General features: G+C 43.9%; 1 pseudogene; it reads right to left on the bottom strand.

The window, feature by feature from the left end:
* Window positions 1-482: 482 nt before the first annotated feature.
* LOC130882042 (actin, cytoplasmic 1-like) lies at window positions 483-2,715 on the bottom strand (annotated as a pseudogene).
* Between the last annotated feature and the right edge of the window lie 12,186 nt (window positions 2,716-14,901).

Genomic DNA, 14,901 nt, shown 5'->3' with positions numbered 1-14,901 from the left:
GGCAAATAACAACCCACGGTGGCCAGGAGGGAAAACACCAGAACAGAAACTGGGTCCTAAGGCTCGGACTTTCCCACCCTGTTAGACTAGCAAGACAGAAGTGGTAACTGGTTCAGGAACCCTTGCCAACCTTGAGAAATCCTGGAAGTCAGCAGTCAGCTAATACCCTGTACAGATCACTCTGCATGGTGCTCACATGGATCCGGCAGGCTGGGGATTTCTCTTCCATAGCATGCTCTCCCCAGCCACCAAGTGACTGAGCCAAACCATATACCAAGGGAACAGTTAACTTGAATACAAGGTCAAAAATCAGCAACAAGTTCTACAGTCCAGTGCTGATGTTGGATACAAGCTTCAAGGACAAATTTCTTTTCAAAGGCTTATGCCAGTTTCATGAGGCTAGCATAAGGTGTGTACCTTTGCTAGGGCAAATTGATACTTCAGAATCAACTCATGCAGCAGATGCCTGACACCCGCTCAGTCTATCTGAAACATTTGTGGTGGACGATGGAGGGCCCGACTTGGCACACTCCTGTTTGTTGATCCACATCTGCTGGAAGGTGGACAGTGAACCCAGAATCGAACCGCCAATCCAGCCTGAGTACTTGCACTCAGGGTGAACAACAATCTTAGTCTTCATTGTGCTGGGTGCTAGGGTTGTGATCTCCTTCAGCATCTTGTTGGCAATGCCTGGATACATGGTGGTACCACCAGACAACACTGTGTTGACATACAGGCCCTTGTGGATGTCCACATCACACTTCATGATGGAGTTGAAGGTAGTCTCATGGATGCCACAGGACTCCATGCCCAGGAAAGAAAACTAGAAGAATGCCTCTGAACACCGGAATCGTTCATTGCCAATGGTGATCACCTGCCCATCAGGCAGCTCATAGCTCTTCTCCAAGGAAGAGGATGATGCAGCAGTAACCATTTCTTGCTCAAAATCCAGGACAACATAGCACAGCTTCCTAATGTCACACACAATTAAAGCCATGGTGACGAAGCTGTAGCCCCACTCAGTCAGGATCTTCATGAGGTAGTCTGTCAGGTCCAGGAGACCAGGTGAAGATACAAGAAGGCTGGGGAAGGGCATAGCCCTTGTAGATGGGCACTGTATGTGTGGTCCTGTCCCCGGAGTCCATGACAATGCCAGTGGTGGGCCCAGATGCATACAGGGACAGCACAGCCTGAATGGTCACGTACGTGGCTGGGGTTTTGAAGTTTTCAAACATTATCTGCGTCATCTTCTCTCTCTTAGCTCTGAGGTTCAGGGGGTCATAGGTCAAAAGCACTGGCTGCTCCTCAGGGGCCACACACAATTCAGTATAGAAGGTGATGCCAGATCTTCTCCATGTCCTCGCAGTTGTTGACAATGCCATGCTCGATAGCATACTTCGGGGTCAGGATACCTCTCTAGCTCTTGACCTCATTGCACACATTATGAATCTTTCTGGCCCATGCCCACCATGATGCCCTGGTGTCAGGGGTGCCCAATAGTTTTTTTTTTTTTTTTTGCGCATGCTGGAGCCATTGTCAATGACCAGTGCAGCAATTTCTTCTTCCATTGCCATCAGTGAAGGATGATAGACACATCAGCAAAAATACGCGCAGTGTAAACTGGCAGGGGAGTGTGGGTCTTATTTAATATACAGTGTTCTGCCTGCATGTGTGCTTGTATACCACAAGAGGGCACCAGATCTCATTACAGATGGCTGTGAGGCACCATGTGGGTGCCGGCAACTGAACTCAGGAAGAGCAGCCAGTGCTCTTAACCTCAGGGTCATCTTTCGGTTCCTGAAAGGGGTCTTTGTATTTACTTTTGAGGACTTTTGTGACTAAGGAGAAAACATCTGGTGACCAGCAACTGAGTTTCCCTGTCCCCACGGGTCGCTCAGGTGATTGAGAACTTAAGACTCCCTTCCTCTGCCAGAGGGAAGCTGGGCTACCCAATGTGAGTGCTGAGTGAAGGCGAATTGGGAGCCTCACTCGTGTCTGCTTCTGCTTCTATCACACATCACTATTGAGATGTAAGGAGGAAAGACCCTCAGGTGCTCGCATCAGTCTAGAGCAGATGTTCTGTGCTCAATAGGCCAGGCCAGCATAGACCACCCTTCAGCTAATTCCAGCACAGAGATCCCACTGTGAAGGCATGTTACAGCATGGACAAAGGCGTAGTCGGGCCGCAGTTAGTAGATTTGAAATCATTATTAATTTTTAGAACCATAAAAACATTGATTTAGTTGAACCTTTCTAACGCTGAAGTGCACTGTATTTAGGAGTAATTAACATCCTTTAATTAGGAAGAATTGCCAAGCACTTTCTTGGCTCTGTGGGAGCTAGTGCAGCTGCATGCAATTTAATCACAAAGGAAACAGCTTGTGTTTTATGTTGAATCTGCCTTTAATGGATTAAAAAATATTCTTTGGTATCCTATTTTATAATTAAAAGAAAGATTTGAGTCGCTAGTATTACAAAACATGATTAGCCCAAATGCTGTTAACCTTATGGATGGAAACTTTCACCTAGAAGCATACACAGGACGGAAGTATAGAAAGTCGATCTGTCTGTCCGTATGTTCATGGAGATGTGTATCTTAATACCGAGTTCGATATTTTGACTCCTCTAGAATCCCAATGTGACTCCCATATTTTTGCCTACACTTAGACTCAGCGTGACTCCTTGCTAACCAGAGATTGTGTAGGCAATCGCTGGGTATAAAAATGCTGACGTTTTCTGAGTTTCAAATGACAAATGACACGCTTTTGTCAGCTGATCATAACTCGGGAGCATATGGTGTTTCTGATGGTGGGTGTCACTTCAAAGTTTGCAAATGGCAACCGTGAGAGCGTCCCTCTGGTGGGCTCCTGGAAGACTTAGCAACTGTGAATCTGAAGTGACAACACGGGCAAAGGACTGAAAGAAAAAGAACCCTCCACCGTTTTGACAAGTAGAAGGGACGAGTGGATGGCTGGTTAATTCACGCAGGTGGGATGTAGGGGATGACAATTTATGGAGAGAGGAAGTCTAATGTTTTCTTTAGACAAACTAGGAAATAGTCTAATTTCTTAAGTCAGCCTGTGAATGATCAGATTTCAGGGAAAGAATAAAAAAATACAGAGATGACTAGAATTAGAACATCAACTATTCGACCCAGAAGCTTCGAAATGGAGTAAAGCCCTATTTCAGGGGACAGAGAATGTCGGCAAAGGTACATTCATCTTGCAATTGACAGATCACTTCAAATAATGGAGACTTGAAAAGAAAGTCTGCTGTTCAAGCTGGGACAGTTTACTTCAAATTACCCTGCTCCAGCCTTTGCAGTCTATTTTAACGGAGCGCTCATTTTGTTCAATAACATTCATTCAGAGAATTTCCTCCACGGCTCAGTGACCAGTCTTCAGTTCAATGGAACCAACTCTCCCTGTGCTTCCATTACAGGGATTCCATCCCCTGCCCGCCCTAGTGTTCCTGCTTCTCCTCCTCCTTAGAATCCAAAACCTTCTAGTGTTTCTACTCATGAATAAGATGACTTATGTATAGAGAGTGCAGAATGGTTACCAGTGACCTAAGATGACATTTTTTCCTCAGTTGAACATCCCTTCTCTCTTTCATCCAGGAAACTTGCAGTCATTTTACGTCTGAATCAATGAATTCTGAGATTTCGCATCCAAGAATGAAAACTACCCAGTAACTTGAGGAAATCTGCTCCCTGGGGTGGACATCCTGAAAAGTCTAGGCTCTGAAGTGTACAGATTTCAGGAGTGCATCCAGGTGACAACAGCAATGAGTGTAAGTAAAATGTATTCTAAGTAGAAATAGGGATTAAAGTATATAATCAATCACTCAGGGGAAAACCGATCATCCCCGCTCTCAGCTGGGGAAACTGAGGCACAGGAAACTGCATCATCTTACTGAAGGTCCCTAGCTTTCTGATACTCACACAGAGTAGAAGCTTGTTAGCTTCCCTGCAAAGCCAGCTGTTTCTGCCCACCCCCTCTCTCCCTAGGCTGCAACACTACATTTTCTACTTTATCACTGGCTTTTCTTGCCACAAATGCCTGGCTCTAAGGGAAGTTCACAAGTAGGCTGGCTTGGGCCAGATGTTTGCATTCTGCCAAGGATTCTGGACTCTTCTCAGGTTTGAAGTGTCCCAGAGGCACCTGAGCAAGCAGAAGTCTGGCCCAGGGAGGGCCACTGTAGACAGTAGTGGGCACCAGGGACCCTGTGACTCTTTAGTGACAAGGAAGGAGCCGGTTTTCTTGGGGACATTTTCCTCTCCAGTTCTTGGCTGTGTGAGATATGAAGTGGGCTTGCAAGATTCTCAGATGTGTCTGTCCCATGGGACTTTCACTAAAAGCCTCTTGATTTCTTCTTACCCATATGTGAGTGACTGCCTGGTAGATAAAACCAAGTGATTCTTAAGAAAACTGGTCTTTCTTTAGGGGCTTCTGTCTTGTCTTTGAGTCATTAGAAACTGAATGCTTTCCTTCAACATACAATTAATCTTCCCAGAGCAACTGAACAAGAAAGACTCCTACGCGTGAGTAGTGATTGCTACTGTTTACTTCTGTAGAAAAGCAATTTAAACAGGAAGCCACAGCATGTTGAGCACTCTATGCAAGTTCGCATTGCTCTTATGTCCCTGTTAGTGAGGATACCATCCTGCTATCATGTCACAAAATGTCAGCTATCTCTGACAGATATTAAGACAAATTGCATTGATGAGCCAACCAGGTTTTCCATCTCTTCAGTAGGTTCAGTCCTGCGAAAGGTTTGGCGCACATAAAATCACTCGCAAGGACAGTACCTATAGTAACAAGGTGTTCATGTGTAAGATGCTGGCTAGAGGTTCTGGGTAACAGGAATGAACTCCTCCAGGGCAGGATATTAGTACCACCCATGTGAACTCACCCCTTCATATCGGGTGTGGGATCTGCAGCAGAATCAAGATGTTCCTAAGTGCGGACTGAAGGCATCTTTAGAGAAACCAGCAAGTGTTACATTGCTGTGAGCTATCTCTGAGAAGTGTCTACCTGTACTGAGCCATTGCTCATGGCAGAGCAGACCAGAAACAAGGGTTCCATACCAGGAATGCCTCGTCATGTTCTCAGGACTCTTTAAGCAGTCTCCCGAGATCATCGTGTACCTTTGCACAAATATGAAACAGACATTCCTTCTGGGTGTGTGTCTTAGAAAAAAAGGCATTTTGTATCAGTATGGACCCAATTGTCAGTCTTTTGACCCTAAGCCACATTTCCACTCTCCGTGGCCCAGCTAGTGATGCTGGCATACGCAATGTCACTAGCCTAAGCGTGTCAGTAGAGGGCGCTGGAAGAACACTAGAAGAACAATGTGTCTCCTCCTAGGTCAGCTTCTGTTGGCATCTGTGGAACCTTCCATCTGGGCTCTTCTCCCTGCTCTGCAGACAGTGGTTTGGGACGGCTGTGTTCTTGCTATTCCTCAGCAAACTCCTCTGACATTCGGTGCACCCCATCATGTTCTGTGCCTGGGGCACAGAATCATTTGTACACATTTATTCCTTAGTTAGGTGCTTTGCCTCATCCTATAGGGCTTGCTCCTTTCAGGATCTGTCACTGCTACACCGTTTAGGGGTTCCTCTGTTACTCTTATTTTTCATTGAGGTTAAATAATTTTAACATAGATTAGCGTTATTAATTCTTTAGAATTATATGGAATGTATTTGGATTATCTTCACTGCCCAGTCTTCCTTCCAACTCCTCCCAGATACCCCACCCCATTCCACCCCACTCAACTCCATGCTCTTTTTATTATTCCTATTTTAAAATAACCCATGGGGTACAATTCGTGCTGGACGTCTTCTCCTGGGTTTGAGCTTCCATGGTCGGCCTACCAGGGGCCACACCCTCCTAGAACACTGACTCTTCCTTCCCTCACACTGTCAACTGTCAGTGGCTCCTCCTGGAGCTGCATTGACCTTGTGCAAACAACCAGAGCTGCTGTGAGGTCACATGTTCATGTCCTGCCATTTCCAGAAGACATCTTCTGTGTTCTTCCCTAGCCTTGGTCCCGTCTTCTGTGATGTCAGTCTCGGCAAGGGTTTCTATTGCTGTGACAAACACAACAACTAAGAACAATTTGTGGGGGAAAGGGTTTGTTTCACTTACACTTCCGGGTTGTCACTGAGGGACATAGGACTCAGCAGAGCAGGGACCTGGAGGTGGAACTGACGCAGAATGGTATGCGGGAATACCACCTATGGACTTGCCCTCCTTAGATTCTTCCACCTGCTTTCTTATACCATCCAGGACCAGTTGACCAGGGCAATGAGCTGATCCTTCCCACGACAATCATCAATCAAGAATACACCCTACACTTGCTTTCAGGCTAAACCTATGGAGGCATTTTCTTAATTAAGATGCCTTCTTCCAAAGCCAACATAAAAGTTAGCTAGCACATGGGCCCTGAGCACTGTGTTCTCTCTCTCTCTGACTCTCTCTCTCTCTCTCTCTCTCTGTGTGTGTGTGTGTGTATGTGTGTGTGTTAGATGCACCTCTTGCAGTTGAATGCTCCACAGACACTTATTCATTGTACACTGACCATTTCTGGGTTTCCTTTTTAGCCACCACCCAACTTCCCAAAGAAACTTCTCCAATGAGGCTTGAGAGCTGCCCTAATCTAAAGATATGGAGATTAAGAATTGAGACTCCAACTTGATACTTTGTCTGTTTAGCAAGATAACAGTAGCGAGTTCCCTGGACACCTGTGAGCCTCTCTAGAGCCAAGTCTCTTGCCGACCCTAAGATGGCTCCCTTAATTAGGATATATACTTCCCTGCTCCCATATCCACCCTTCCTTTATCCCAACCATCCCATTCCCCCAAGCTCCCCCCATCCTCCCCTTCGCACTTTTCTCTCCCCATTTCCCCTTACTCCCATCCCACCCCACCCCCAAGTTCCCAGGTTTTGCCCGGCAATCTTGTCTACTTCCCATATCCACGCAGATAACTATATGTTTTTCTTTGGGTTCACTTTTTATTTAGCTTCTCTAGGATCACAAATTATAGGCTCAATGTCCTTTATTTATGGCTAGAAACCAATTATGAGTGAGTACATCCCATGTTCAACTTTTTGGGTCTGGGTTACCTCACTCAGGATAGTGCTTTCTGTTGTAATAGGAGTGGCGGGGCTGCGTCCCCGGCACCCAGCCGCCCACATGGCTTTACCCGAAATAATTACACGGAAACTGTATTCTTTTAAACACTGCTTGGCCCATTAGTTCCAGCCTCTTATTGGCTAGTTCTTACATATTAATCTAACCCATTTCTAATATTCTGTGTAGCACCACGAGCTGGCTTAGCAGGAAAGATCTTATCCTGCGTCTGTCTGGAGTGCGAGAATCATGGCGACTCCCTGACTCGGCTTCTTTCTCCCAGCATTCTGTTCTGTCTACTCCACCCACCTAAGGGTTGGCCTATCAAATGGGCCTAGGCAGTTTCTTTATTCATTAACCAATGAAAGCAACAGATAAGATACAAGACCCACCTCCATCAGCTTTCTATTTCCATCCATTTGCATGCAAAATTCGAGAAGTCATTGTTTTTTATCGCTGAGTAGTACTCTAATATGTATATATTCCACACTTTCTTCATCCATTCTTCCATTGAAGGGCATCTAGGTTGTTTCCAGGTTCTGGCTATTACAAATAATGCTGCTATGAACATAGTTGAACAAATGTTTTTGTCATATGATAGGGCATCTTTTAGGTATATTCCCAAGAGTGCTATTGCTGGATCTTGGGGTATGTGGATCCCAAATTTCCTGAGAAATCGCCACACTGCTTTCCAAAGTGGTTGCACAAGTTTGATTCCCAGCAGCAATAGATGAGTATACCCCTTACTCCACAACCTCTCCAGCAAAGGCTATCATTAGTGTTTTTGATTTTAGCCATTCTGACAGGTGTAAGATTGTATCTCAAAGTTGTTTTAATTTGCATTTCCCTGATTGCTAAGGAGGTTGAGCATGACCTTAAGTGTCTTTTGGCCATTTGAATTTCTTCTGTTGAAAATTCTCTGTTTAGTTCAGTACCCCATTTTTTAATTGGGTTAATTAAAAAAAAAAGTAGTGAGTTCACCTCTGAAATCCATGAGTATCCCAACCATGAATGATTGGCCAGATTCATAGAACCTGGCATGCATGTTACCCTGTGGACTGGACTGTAAAGCGAGTGGTTGGTTATCCCAATAATCCTATTTAAAGTGTGTGTGTGTGTGTGTGTGTGTGTTTGTGTTCTGAATGGAACTCAGTTACTTCAGTGGATGAAAGACAGGTGGCCCTTTGATAAGGTTTAGTGAATAAAGGTGTTTTTTTTGTGCAGTGGGAAAAAGGGTCTGACTTTTCCAGAGCCAACTTTATCGTCAAGGCTGGAGAGAGCTTTGTTGACTGTGAACAGTAGGGACCTTGCAGAGAAAAATCTTTCTGGACCTCTTGACCCCGGATCTCTATCAAACTCGAAGGTGAATTGCTGTGTCTCAGATCTCAAGATGACGTTCTCTAAAAGGGATACAGTAAGAAGATAGAGTTAAGTGGAAGTGGACATCAATGGTGAGCATGGTGCTTTTGTGATGACCTCTGTGGGCAGAAGACCTCCTGCATTGACGGGTCACAGGCTGCCAATGATCCAGGAGGTGGCAGGCAGACCTCCGGGAGTAAATGACTGAAGGGACAGTAGGTAGAACTTAGAACTTTTAGTTTCACAGTCCTATAAATGCTGTGTTGTAATAAGAGCGGCGGGGCTGCGTCCCCGGCACCCAGCCGCCCACATGGCTAGCTTATGCCCCGAAATAATTACACGGAAACTGTATTTTTTTAATCACTGCCTGGCCCATTAGTTCCGGCCTCTTATTGGCTAGCTCTTACATATTGATCTAACCCATTTCTAATATTCTATGTAGTACCACGAGCTGGCTTACCAGGAAAGATCTTAACCTGTGTCTGTTTGGAGTGGGAGAATCATGGCGACTCCTCACTCGGCTTAGTTTTATTGTGAATCTGTAATTTTTTTACTATCCAGGAGCACTTTGTTTTGTGTTTTTAAATCGCTAAGCGCTTAAGAATCTAAGCTGTGACATTCCTAGGTCAAAAACAGGTACTGCCTGCTTGCCCCGCCCAGTCCAACATGGCGGAGCCGCTCATGCCTCTGATTCTTGCACATTGTACCAGTAGCATGGTGGAGCTGCTTGTGCCTCTGAGCCGCAGCACAAAATGACTTTTTTTTAGGCACACAGTGAGTCTAGTTGCCATCAAACAAATTGTAGTACTTTACTCCAAATGCTCCATTTAAAAGCTCTGTCTCCTGCAGGAGCCAGACAGAGATCGCAATGGCGGCACAGCTCAGAAAGCCGGCATTTTAAAACAGCCAGTTTTTTCCTGTTGCTGAGTCAGGACAATTTCTTTGCTGCAGGCAACCCACAAACAGCAAAAAGCTGTCTTAAATTCTCTCTCTGTCCTTTTTAAGGCCTCTCAGGTTTTACGTGGAGTTCATTAGCACGTTGAGAGCCACTCTGTTGTAATAGGAGCGGCGGGGCTGCGTCCCCGGCACCCAGCCACCCACATGGCTAGCTTATGCCCCGAAATAATTACACGGAAACTGTATTTTTTAAATCACTGCCTGGCCCATTAGTTCTGGCCTCTTATTGGCTAGCTCTTACATATTGATCTAACCCATTTCTAATATTCTATGTAGTACCACGAGCTGGCTTACCAGAAAAGATCTTAACCTGCGTCTGTTTGGAGTGGGAGAATCATGGCGACTCCTCACTCGGCTTCTTTCTCCCAGCATTCTGTCTGTTTACTCCACCCACCTAAGGGCTGGCCTATAAATGGGCCAAGGCAGTTTCTTTATTAAATAAAAGTAACTCCTCCATCAATGCTGTTTATATACATGTTTAAATCTGTATTGCTCACCTGATTGTGCTGAGCAGGGCAAAGAAACATTTTGTCCACTAGACCCTATTTATATTGCATATCCAGTGATAGTTTATAGCAGGCAGTGAGACAAGGAAAACAGAATTTGTCAGAGCTATTATATAAGAAATCACTATAGCAATGTAAAAAGACAAAAAAGCCAAATCACCATTAGAAATTGCTCACTCTCACAGTTCTAAAGGGTCCACACTGGATACCTCCCCTCTGCCTGGCTCTGTTCTGAGTGTTTCCAGGATGTTTGCTGACACTGTTCTGGCAGAGAGGGGCTGCACAGCCTGAGCAGCAGAGCTGGGGTTTCAGTCTCTCCTGGTTCTTTACCATGACTCTCCAGTGTTAGATAAGATGTTTGAATTTAAAAAAGAGAATCCCCTCAAGTTACATTGTAACCTTTAGTTCCCTTCTCCATCAACAGGGGTGATGCTTTGCACATGGTAGGATGGTTGTACTGATACATAATTGAGATTTCATTGATGTTGTATACTGTACACAATCTGAAACCTGTTGAAGCATTTTAATTTTTTTTTGAGATTTTATTTTATTTTTTTTAACTTTTATGTGTTTGCCTGAATGTATGGGCATGCAGTGTCTTTGTAGTCCTGGAAGAGGGTGTCATTTCTCCTGGGACTGGAGTTACAGATGGTTATGACCTGCCATGTGGGTGCTAGGAGGGTACTAGGATTCGAACCCTGATCTTCTGGAAGAGCAGCTAGTGCTCTTAACCACAGACCATCACTCCAGCCCATCTTGTTGGAAGTTTTAATCTATATTCAATTAGTGGCACATTAATCAAGGTCTTGTTATATGGTAGTTATTATTTATATATTTTTAGTATTTTTCCTGAGGTAAGAAAATGTCACTCACCTGGTGAGGGGGCAGTACACGTGGTGTTCTGAAAATAAAGAAGACGAAATCCCCGGCAACTAGGATCAATGAATAAAGGAAGAGATAGTACCGGCCGTTATCAGAGCCGATAAGGAAGATGTAGGGGCTTCGTACCTCTTTATAATAGCTCGAGATATTAATAGATCTTTATCTAAATAATCATCTTAGTTTTAAAAACCTCAGTTTACTCAATAGACCAAGGGGCTGCTAAGCAAGGCAGTTAGTTATTGGTGAAGTTGTGATGAGTTTTTTGGCCTCCGAAGTCCTATGCAATCTTCAAGCAAAAGGAAAAAAAAAATACCACGTGAGATGAAATATGGCCCCGTAAATGATTTATTTTTCCATCTGTTTTTAAGAAAAGGGAGGAGAGGATAATATAGAATAATGGCTGCACTGTGGGGTTGGGGATTGATCAAATACAATAATGTGCTACTCGAGCATAAAGCAGTCACTCTGATTCCATCTTATTGTTCTAAAAGTCCATGAACTTGAATACACAAATACTCTAAATGGAAGGCCCCTTCCATTTAGGAAGGTTATTTTTTGAAAAAGCTTCATAAAAATATCCATGTAACAGCGGGGCCTTTTTTTTATTGGTCAAAGCTGACTCAGATGCTACCCTTTGCTCTTGGTTGGGGTGGGGGATGCTAAGAAATTCAGAAATATGGTTGGAATTGTAACACTCGGCCATTGTGGGTTGGTAACCAAGGCAACTCTTCCCGCTATGCATTCAGGCTTTCCTGTTGATTATCTATTGTAACGCCAATAATCGCAGCTGAGAGGAGTCTCTGTTTGTTGTGGAGACAATTAGCACTTGAAATAAAATAACAGATTTGAATAAATTGAAAAGATGCAAAGTTTGACTGGGTCTCTCATGAACATGCCTCAGCTTTGCAATAGGACTGATGTGTGTCTCAGACATCTTCGAAGGGAACCTTCTCTGCCCACATTACTTGAGGTCTTGGTGGTGGTTATTCTGGTTACGGTTGAAAACCTTCTGCTTCTTCTTAGATTATATTGGGAAATAGCTTGATACATGTAAACCTGCAAGAAGTTGACACTGAATGTTCAATGATAGGCTTATTCACACAGCTTGTCTCTACATGTAACACCTCAATAAAAAATATTCCCCATCACTGTCATAATTATTCTCCACCGTTAGAAGACTGTATGTTGTCACTATTTCTTTTAATTCAGATGTGACCAGAAAGCACAGAGTCTTTGAACTCCATTCCTTTGCCTGGCCTTCAAGTACAGCTTTATGAATAACATCGACACTTATACTATGATTGTTAACTGAGAAACAACACCAGCAGACCCATGACTATCAGAGAATTTCCGTACATCTCTGTAAATCTTTAGTCCTCTACAGACACATAAGTTTTCCCTGAAACAATTATGTTTGTTTGCAGAGGTTCACTTATATTTATGTAGACACGATAGTCTCCTGCCACGGTAGAAGGGTGAGTAGTTTTCATAGTGTGGAGATCCTCCTGCTTTGGCCTCCTAAGTCAGGGATCACAGGCATTTGTGTCACCACACCCTGTCACAAGGCAATAGTTGAGCTTCTGGGAAAACAGCCTGCAGCTTGTCAAGCTACATCAATGAATAATGAAGGAAAGGTCTTTCAAACTCAGCGATAGAAACGAGTCCAAAGCCACACTCTCCAATCAGCTTTAACCACCATAAATCTGTTGGGTTGATCTCCATCTGTCTATCTTTTCTCTCTCTAAATTGGTTCTGAATTCAACTGGGACAGGAAGATGTTATTTATTGGCTGTTTCCGAACACCTAACATATGTTTTCCATATCGAATGCAGTTGATAAGTATTAACTGTTGACAAAGTCAGAATGTAAATTCCACGAGCTCAGAGCCTTTGCTTATCTTGTTTGCTGCCATTTCTCTAGCACATAAAAGTTGTTACAAACAGAAAAAAAAAACCAGTTCAGATCACAATATTCCCACTCCTATTTCAGAATAAAGTATTTAAAACATTTCATATTTAACTGTTTACATTAACAATATCTCCTTGAAGGCCATAGTTTAAGATTTCATTAAGAAATTTCTGGGGAGTGCTTTAATTATATACAAGAATGATAGCTATAGACACTTCATTGTTCATAAGCTCAAATAACAGACAGCAAACACTACACAGTAGAGATCCCATACCCAAGTTTTCTTTGGACTCTCAGCGAAGTCCTAAGAGACACAAAGAATTTAAAACACATCTAGCTATGGATGGAGATAGAGACAGAGACCCACACTGGAGCACCGGACTGAGCTCCCAAGGTCCTAATGAGGAGCAGAAGGAGGGAGAACATGAACAAGGAAGTCAAGACCACGAGGGGTGCACCCACCCACTGAGATAGTGGGGCCGATCTATTGGGAGCTCACCAAGGCCAGCTGGACTGTGACTGAAAAAGCATGGGATAAAACTGGACTCTCTGAACATGGCGGACAATGAGAACTGACGAGAGGCCAAGGACAATGGCACGGGGTTTTGATCCTACTTCAAGTTCTGGCTTTGTGGGAGCCTAGACAGTTTGGATGTTCACCTTCCTAGACCTGGATGGAGGGGGGGAGGACCTTGGACTTTCCACAGGGCAGGGAACCCTGACTGCTCCTGGGACTGGAGAGGGAGGAGAAGAGGTGTGGGGGGAGGGGGAGAGGGGTGGGAGGAGGGGGAGGGAAATGGGAGGCAGGGAGGAGGTGGAAATTTTTTTTTTCAATAAAAAAAAAATAAAAAAGGTAATCCTCTAGAAAAAAAAAGAAGTCAATAAAAACTTTGATACAAAAACAAAAAAAAACCCATGACTCACAAGCAGACCTGGAGCTTGTAATATCTCCTGAACCATTGCTTCCAATAAAGCATGAGTGATGGAGGATATCAGAACACGGGACCCTGGAAAACATACTTTCAATATGGAGCAATGATTCTCATTACCAACGAACGCAGACTTTCAAATCTGTACTTTAATCCTCTCTAGTTAAGAGTCAGAACTTGGCAGAGAGAGTTCTAGCTGGACAGAAAATTCTAACTGAACAAGAAACCAAGATGGGAGAAAGTACTAAGAACTCTACATTGGAAGAGAGAAGCCCTGAGAAACTCCCAGAGAAGAGGCCTAAAGATAACCATGGTGTCTGTTAAGGAAAACAGCAAGAATTTATCTTCCAGAGATCTCCAAGCATCTAAGATAATCCTAGAACAAGAGAGCAAAGAAGCACTAGAGGAGAGCGGGAAAATCCATGACGCCAGAGGAAAACAGAGCTTAGCTTAGAGGCAACAGAGGAAATGGTGATGCAGTCCCCCCTGTAGATTGTTTATTGTTGGTCTTTATCAAATGGACAGCAAAATGCCCAGAGCTCTCAGTTTTGTTTTTTAAATTTCTTTTCAAAATTTATTTATTATATATACAGTGTTCTGCCTGCATATATGCCTGCGTGACAGAAAAGGCACCAGATCTCGTTATAGCTGGTTGTGAGCCACCATGTAGTTGCTGGGAACTGAACTCAGGAACCCTGGAAGAGCAGCTAGTGCTCTTAACCTCTGAGCCATCTCTCCAGCCCCAGCTTAATTTTTTTTTAATGGGATAGTAAAAACCAGAGCTTTCATTTTTGTGTGTAGACTAAAGCATTCACTAGGAAGTTCTTAGTGAAATTCCAGAGTTAGTTATCTCTGTGCCATCATAGTTTCATAGTGTAGAAAACTTGACTATTAGAGTTGATGCTACAGTGCCATGGATGGGTCAAGCATATGAATAGAATTGTTTGCCATGATCCTGTGTCTGCAAATCTCATTACTAATGTAGCAGAACCATTGTCAGGCTGGACTAGCTCTCAAACCCAGACTTTGTTGACGTGGATTCCCCTTTGTATGCTGTGACTATGTTTTCTTACCATTGGTTAATAATGAAAAGCTTTGGCCTATGGCAGAACAGAATAGAGTTAGGTAGGGAAAACTAAACTGAATGCAGAGAGAAAGAAGGTGGAGTCAGGGAGATGCCATGTAGCTTCCAAAGGAGAAAGATGCCAGAACCTTACTGGTAGGCC

Source organism: Chionomys nivalis, chromosome 1, assembly GCF_950005125.1.
Source record: "Chionomys nivalis chromosome 1, mChiNiv1.1, whole genome shotgun sequence".
Lineage (NCBI taxonomy): Eukaryota > Metazoa > Chordata > Mammalia > Rodentia > Cricetidae > Chionomys > Chionomys nivalis.
This window is presented reverse-complemented; position numbering and strand designations above follow the sequence as displayed.